This window comes from Musca autumnalis, unplaced genomic scaffold (assembly GCF_047663935.1).
Source record: "Musca autumnalis isolate F117 unplaced genomic scaffold, ASM4766393v1 scaffold_4, whole genome shotgun sequence".
Classification (NCBI taxonomy): domain Eukaryota; kingdom Metazoa; phylum Arthropoda; class Insecta; order Diptera; family Muscidae; genus Musca; species Musca autumnalis.
The window spans coordinates 251,482,519-251,490,169 of record NW_027411977.1 but is presented as its reverse complement, the minus strand read 5'-3'; positions in this window follow the sequence as shown (position 1 = coordinate 251,490,169).

The following is a 7,651-nucleotide window of genomic DNA, read 5'->3' as shown; positions in this document are numbered from 1 at the left end:
TAACAACGGTCGAGGGAAATGAAGTGTGGTGTTTACATCTTTTGTTTGTGTATTTGTTTATATTTTAACAGCCTAAATCATTGGTTTGCGAGTAACACTGGCCTTCATAGCAATTGAAGGGGGCCAGTGTATTTATTTAATTGCTGGAGGAAACATTTTGGTTATTTTGGCTGGAGTTTGTTAGTGGCCCCTTGTGTCTCGCCCGCAAACGTGATTATTCCGTGGCATAGTCTGGTGTGAGTGCGGCAAATAAGTATATGTATCCGTTGGATGGATGATTCTGGTATTTGTGTTGCAACTGCCGTCGAATCGATGTAAACCAATCCATGACCAAGGGGAATCTTGCGACATATTGGAACCTAGAGCGTCTGCCGTCACTGCCGCCATTGGTGCATAAACGGAAAGTGGTGTTGCTACCATTTTTTTGTATTGTGAAATCTGAAACTAGAAAAAAACCCAATTGATTAATGTTTTAACAACAGGTAATACTGTGTCGTACCTTGTGTCGTCTTTATTGAACGTAACGATAATTTGATTCAAGAACATCACCTGAAAGGAAAGAAAATATAAGCTTTTCATTGAATATTCGGCAAATGAGTCAGAAATCTATCAGACAAAGAAATAAGGAAAATAAGGATAGTAATTAGAAAGAGTTAGCGATAAGTAAATTAATAATTAAGTTTTGTACAGGGAATAATACCTAAGGTGAAAAAATATTAGTAGGCGTAGGGCAACAGTAGACTTAACTTTGAGCCTTGTTTTTTTGTATTTTCTAGCGAGCCGTGAGCAGAGGAACGGCAAAAGCAAACTGGTAAGAGAGCTCTTTTAGTGGTTGTGTAGAGTAAAGCGCTTGTGCCGGTAGTGGGCACTAAGAACAAGGAAAAAGCTTAATCCTATTGGAAAGCCTTAGAAATTGAGCCTGAAGTCGTGAGAGATAAGTCTAGGTATTATTCTCCTAATTTGTTCATCAAAAAAAATTATTGTTCAATTATTGTGTAAGGAAAACAAAGGGAATTTCTATTGAAAATTTAATTTTAATAAATTGTCTAATGTAGTGTTGAAGATTAATTAAGATGTGTTGCTAATTGTTTGTGATTGCGTGGGGAACGCTATGAGGTAAGTGTGGGAAGTTGAGTGTGTGGTTAATGGGGTCCAGGAGAGATTATCGATGAGGACCATCTGGACCATGGTAGGGTGGGCCAGTGTAGGGTCGGGACAGCAAGACCCGTGTGTGGATGTTTTCTCGTAAAGTAAGTAAATGTGAAGGTAGGAAAGAAAATTCACCCTCATTCAATGTTTGTGTGTGAGTCCTGTTTTGGCGGGTTGAGACCCCATGCCGCCTTTGAGATGTCTCAAGCTAGTCTGGTGGCTAAAGCGGACGCCCTAAAAGCACACATAACAGAGATGGCGCCCAAACGAAAAGAAAGATAAATTAGTACCTGATGCGCATTCAAAATGGCGCGGAAACGAAGTCGTTTAAGAACTGTGATGTTAGGAGATAAACAGTGCAATATTACCACCTATGCACCGAGAAATAGACTACTAATGAACTAAGTAATAGACCTAAGGAAACAATTCATAATCTTTATGCAAACTATAATTTCCGTTGCAGCCGAATTTGTGTGTAACAGATTATGTTGTGCAATAATAATTATAGTAGGCAAGAAGGAAATGTTTTCTCAATTTAGCATCGGGGTTGTGCAGTAGCTCAGAGATTCGTTGATGAATAATGATGTATTGCCAATGTCGTATTTGTTTTTTTTTAGTTTTTTTTTTTATAAGCAATAAACCATGAGATAAAGCATGAGATTTACACAGACTTCAGCTTAGGGAAATAAGCAACAGCCAATCGGCTATTTAAGAGATTCAGCGATTGTAGTGTTGTAAGTACCGTGCTATGAGCTTGTTTTTTATATTATTGATGGGAAGATGTCATAGTCAGCGAAGAAGTACATGTTTTAACGTTGTTTTTTTATCTGTTTGGGGAAACATCCATATATCTCTATAGAGAGCACTGTAATGAAAATTCAAGTACAATACCACACCACATCCATACTGCCTCTAAAAGAAAAGCCGTACCCATGCAAATATATGTATGAAGTGTCCTTTAGTAAATTATTGCGTTTATATGTGTTTGTGTAGTTCGTAATATTGAGGTTTAGTAGAATTATTCTTGTTAATCAGCATTTTAATTGAGACTACCGCTCGTTTATCTAAAAATACGATCACTCTTGTCAACTTAGTTGAAAAAAATACCAACATTTTCTGAGAGGCTAGGGGATATGAATTATAACACTAGGTCTAAACAACGAAACAAAAGAGGTAGGCCAGAAACCTTTGATTTCAACAGATCGGTATATTACCCAAGTACTCGTAAACAAAGAAGAATAGGCATCGGGGACGAAATGGCGGAATCGAATCCTAATATGACTCCATACCAATTCATAGACTTGGCCGATTCTATAATCAGACGTGAAAATAACAATATGCCAAATGGGGGAAGTAACCCGGTAATGAATGAGTCAGGTGAACTCTTAAACTCTGAGGTAAGAAGTTTAGTACACGAGGAAGCGGCATCTGTTCAGAAATCCCTGGAGGATAAAGTTAAAAGCTTGGTACAAAATGAGATGTCAGAGGTGAGAAAAATGATTGATAGTTTGACAAGGGGAATGAAAGATCTGTCGGAGGTTGTTCGCGCACAGACCGGGTCTACGGCGACGGTAAATCAACCAATTTCTAATCCAGAGATGGTTAATTCTGCACCTATGCAAATGCCATCAAACGAGGATAACCCCATTACGACATTTACAAATAGTCAACAAACGTCCAATAGAGCGACATTTAGTTCTGCACCTATACAGGTACCAGCCAACAGGGATAATCCTACGATGATAAATACAAATAGTCAACTAACTTCTAACCCGGCGATGGTTAATTCGGTACCGATACAAATGCCAACAACCAGTCGTAACCCCTTGATGACCTACATAAATGGTCTGCCAATTATCCAATATCCTAGTACAAACCCCACACCGGCGGTTAATCAGGGGATAGTGCCAGTGAATGCACCAATGAATGAACTTTTGAGAACTAGGGTGGACAAACTAGGTCTGAATTTTAGTGGAGATCCGAAAGATCTTAGGGTAGCTGATTTTGTATACCGCTTAGAGATCATGAGGGAACAATATGGTATACCATGGGCCGAAGTCCTGCGGGATTTTTCGTTCCTTGTCTCCGGCCAAGCCAGGGAATGGTATTGGTTGTATCGCCGAAACAATATAGGGACTGATTGGGAAGGTTTGAAACTTGCATTGCTTAGTCAGTATCAGACTCCTCAGTCTAAATTCGATCTTCTTCGAGAGTTACTGGAAAGGAAGCAGAGGTACAATGAACCAGTGAACGCTTATTTCCATGAAATGGGGATTTTGCGCTCGAGGTTAATGCAGCCTGTCTCCGATAACGATATGATCAAAATATTGAAAGGTAATATTCGTGAGGACATAAAACGACATGTCTATCAGATGACCATATCGTCTGTTGAACAATTGCGCATAGAGTGTATAGACGCAGAGCGAAACTTCCCGAGGCGTGAAACGAAACCTATGACTGTACCTCAAAGACCAAATAGGCAGGTTAATGAAATCTATGAAGAGGAACAATGTATCAACATCGAGGGCGATGATATTCTGGCGGAAGACAATATTTCAGCAATCCGTTTCCAACAGCAGGCCAAGCCGCAAATTAAGTGCTGGAATTGCCGTGAAAACGGGCACCTTTTCATGGATTGTCCGGCGGAGTACAGAAAGTTATTTTGCTACAAGTGTGGTAAGCCAGACACAGTAACTCCGAAATGCCCGAATTGTCGACAGGGAAACCACAGGAGGGGCGTGGAGAATACAGGGGACCCACGTCCGGCGGAGAACCCTGCGACTCAAAATTAGTACCGGATATATCGGTTAAAATTCTAGCGAGAAAAAAAGGAAACCCCGTGAATAGTAAAGTATACAATACGGAATTTTCTCCAGCTGAGAGACACTATATCCCACTGGAAGTGCGCCAAGAAAATTATAAGAGGACAAGAGAGAGAATTTTTAATTCGGAAATTCATAATATCCCTAAGAAAATTGAACATTTAAGAGAAAAACAAAAACAATGGCGTCAACAAAAGAAATGTTTAGTCGATTCCCTATCAAAAATATCAAAAAGCACAAAAGATCCCAGAGTTTTTGCAAAAGTTAGTATACAAAATAAGAGCATTGAAGGTCTTCTAGATACGGGAGCCTCAGTTAGTTTGTTGGGTCGAGACTGTAGGGAACTAGTGGAGGAATTGGAAATTCCCATCATTCCAATGACCAGCAGGGTTGCCACAGCTGGCGGAAAACAATATATGGTTTTGGGCAAAATACAAGTTTCGGTACAATATCAAAACCAGGAAAAAAGTATGATGTTATTTCTGTGTCCAGAATTGGAACAGCGACTGTACCTTGGTATAGATTTCTGGCGAATCTTTCAACTAGCTCCCGCCGTAGTGGGGGTATCGGAAGTCAACGTTGAAAAGATTACTACAGATATGGCGGAAAAAGACTCGAAGTACAAACTGAACCCGCATGAGTTGACAGAGGATCAAGAAAAGAGACTAAATGAGGTTATAAGTAAGTTCCGTACTTTTGAAAAAGATGGTTTGGGGTGTACAAATCTCGAAAAGCACAGTATAAAACTGATTGAAGGGTCAGAGCCGGTCAAAGACAGGCATTACCCGATGTCTCCAGCTGTCCAGGCAATTACATACCAGGAGGTAGACAATATGTTGGCTTTAAATGTTATAGAAGAAAGCGAAAGCCCCTGGAGCAATCGGACAACGGTCGTACGGAAGCCCGGGAAAAACCGCTTTTGCCTAGATGCCCGGAAGTTGAACAAATTGACGATAAAAGACGCCTACCCACTGCAAAATATTGAGGGAATATTAAGCCGGATTGATGAGACTTATTTTATTAGCAGTGTGGATTTAAAATGCGCATTCTGGCAAATTGAGCTGGACGAAGAGAGCAAATCTTACACCGCCTTTACTGTCCCAGGTCGTCCATTGTATCAATTCCGCGTGATGCCTTTCGGCCTGTGCAATGCCGCACAAAGATTATGCCGTCTGATGGATAAAGTCATTCCCCAACGATTAAAGGAGAATGTCTTTGTATACTTGGACGACCTGTTGATAATATCAGGCGATTTTGACGAGCACCTGCGTCTGCTAAGCGAAGTTGCCGAATGTTTGCAGAAGGCCAATCTCACAATCGGGTTGAAAAAGTCTCAATTTTGTTTTCGACAACTAAAGTATTTAGGGTTTATAGTCGGGGAAGGGGTTTTGCGTACGGATCCAGAAAAGGTAGAAGCAATTCAGAGGATTAAAGTCCCCAAGAATGCTAGGGAGGTTAGAAGTTTTCTTGGTACAGCGGGATGGTACCGCAGATTTATAAAGAATTTCGCTACTATTTCCGCACCCCTCACTGACACTCTTAAAAAGTCAACCAAATTCGCCATGGATGAAAATGCGAAAAAGGCTTTCGAGGACCTCAAAAAGGCATTAACGTCAGCCCCGGTGCTGCGCCATGCGGACTTCTCAAAACGATTTTATATTCAGTGTGACGCATCAGAGTATGGAATCGGTGCTGTTCTCTTTCAGCTGGATAGCGAAGGAGAAGAGCACCCGATTGCCTTCTACTCGCAAAAACTGAATAAATGTCAGCGAAACTACAGCGTCACTGAGAAGGAGTGTCTCGCCGCGCTAATGGCCATAAAACGATTCCGACCTTACGTTGAGCTCATGGAGTTTACCGTAATAACCGATCATGCGAGTTTGCAGTGGCTAATGAGCCTGAAAGACCTTAGTGGTCGGTTAGCTCGTTGGTCATTGCAACTCCAAGGGTACAATTTTAACATCGAGCACCGTAAAGGGAAGGAAAACGTAGTAGCTGACATGCTGTCCCGTATGCCCAACGCTGATGAAATGGACATCGATCAAATTTTTGACTTTGAGACAGTAGAATTTGAGAGTGAAGCCTATAAAGAGCTAAGAGAGGTGGTGGAGAAAAATCAAGAAAGTTTACCTGACCTCAAAATCATGGGCAATATGGTTTTTAAAAAAGGACATGCGTCATACGATCCGGAAACACAAGAGTTTCAATGGAAACTGTGGGTTCCTGAAGCGTTAACGCAAGACTTGATAGAACAAGCCCACAATCCAACCACTTCTGCTCACGGAGGGATCGCAAAAACTTTGTACCGATTAAAAGAAAAATATTACTGGCCTAATATGGCGGTCCAAGTACGTAAATACGTCTCGAATTGTACAACTTGTAAAGAAACGAAACCCACCAATGAAAATACCCAACCAACCATCGGAGAGGAAGTCGTCACCCAACGTCCCTTTCAAAAATTATACGTGGACTTCTTGGGGAAATATCCACGCTCTAAAAGTGGCAACGCGTTTATTTTTATAGTGGTCGACCACTTTAGCAAATTCACCTTTTTAAAGGCAATGCGTGAGGCAACCGCTTCAAATGTGGTTAGGTTCTTAGTAGAAGACATTTTCAGAAAGTTTGGAGTACCTGAGACGATCCATACGGACAACGGGGCACAATTCGTGGCAAAAGCCTTTAGGGAAATGATTGAAACATATGGCATTAATCATCTCCAAACTGCACCGTATGCCCCGCAGTCCAATGCATCGGAACGGGTAAACCAATCTGTTCTTGCAGCCATAAGAGCGTATTTAGAGAACGATCACCGAGATTGGGATCTGTATTTAACAGATATCGAATGTGCTTTAAGAACATCGATACATAGTGCGACTGGTGTCACCCCTTTTTTCGCCTTGTTTGGCTATAGTATGTACACCCATGGGGCGGATTATAGGTTGGCTCGAAAGTTACATTCTCTGTCCGATCATGAGATCGCGAGATTGAATAGAAACGATAGACAGGAACTCATCCGAGCTAAGATAAAAGACAATATGCATAGAGCATTTGAGCAGAGTGCAAAGCGGTATAATGCCAGGGCCAGAACGGTTATTTTTGCCCCAGGACAGGAGGTATTTAAAAGAAATTACGTTCTGAGCGACTTTGGCAAGAATTTCAATGCGAAATTTGCTCGCAAATTCGTAAAATGCCGCATTGTTAAACCAGTTGGCAATAATATGTATGCCATTGAGGATTTAAAAGGGAAATCAATGGGCGTATGTCACGCCAAAGACCTCAAGAGGTAATTCAGCGGCGATATATACAACCGGAAGAGGCTGAAAACAGCGAAATATTCCAGATAAATAATGTTCAGTAGATGGGGGAACTAACTCACCAAACAAAAAAAAAAACACATTATATCCAGACAAAATTGTACAAGAATGTCCGGATTTCCCTCGCAAAATAAATCTAATCAAATGGCAAGCACGGAACATTCACCCCGAGGTATAGTGAGAAGGAATAAGTTGCAACCCTTTGGTGTTTTTTTTTTTACTTTTTTTGGCGTAAATTAAGTGGGAAGTTCAATAGGGTCTACTGAAAATCTCTTCCATAAAATACTTGGCATCATCTAAAACGTGTAATGCAAATTTACAATGTTGTATTCTAAAGTTTGATTCCATTTTACAGGCTTCTTTTGT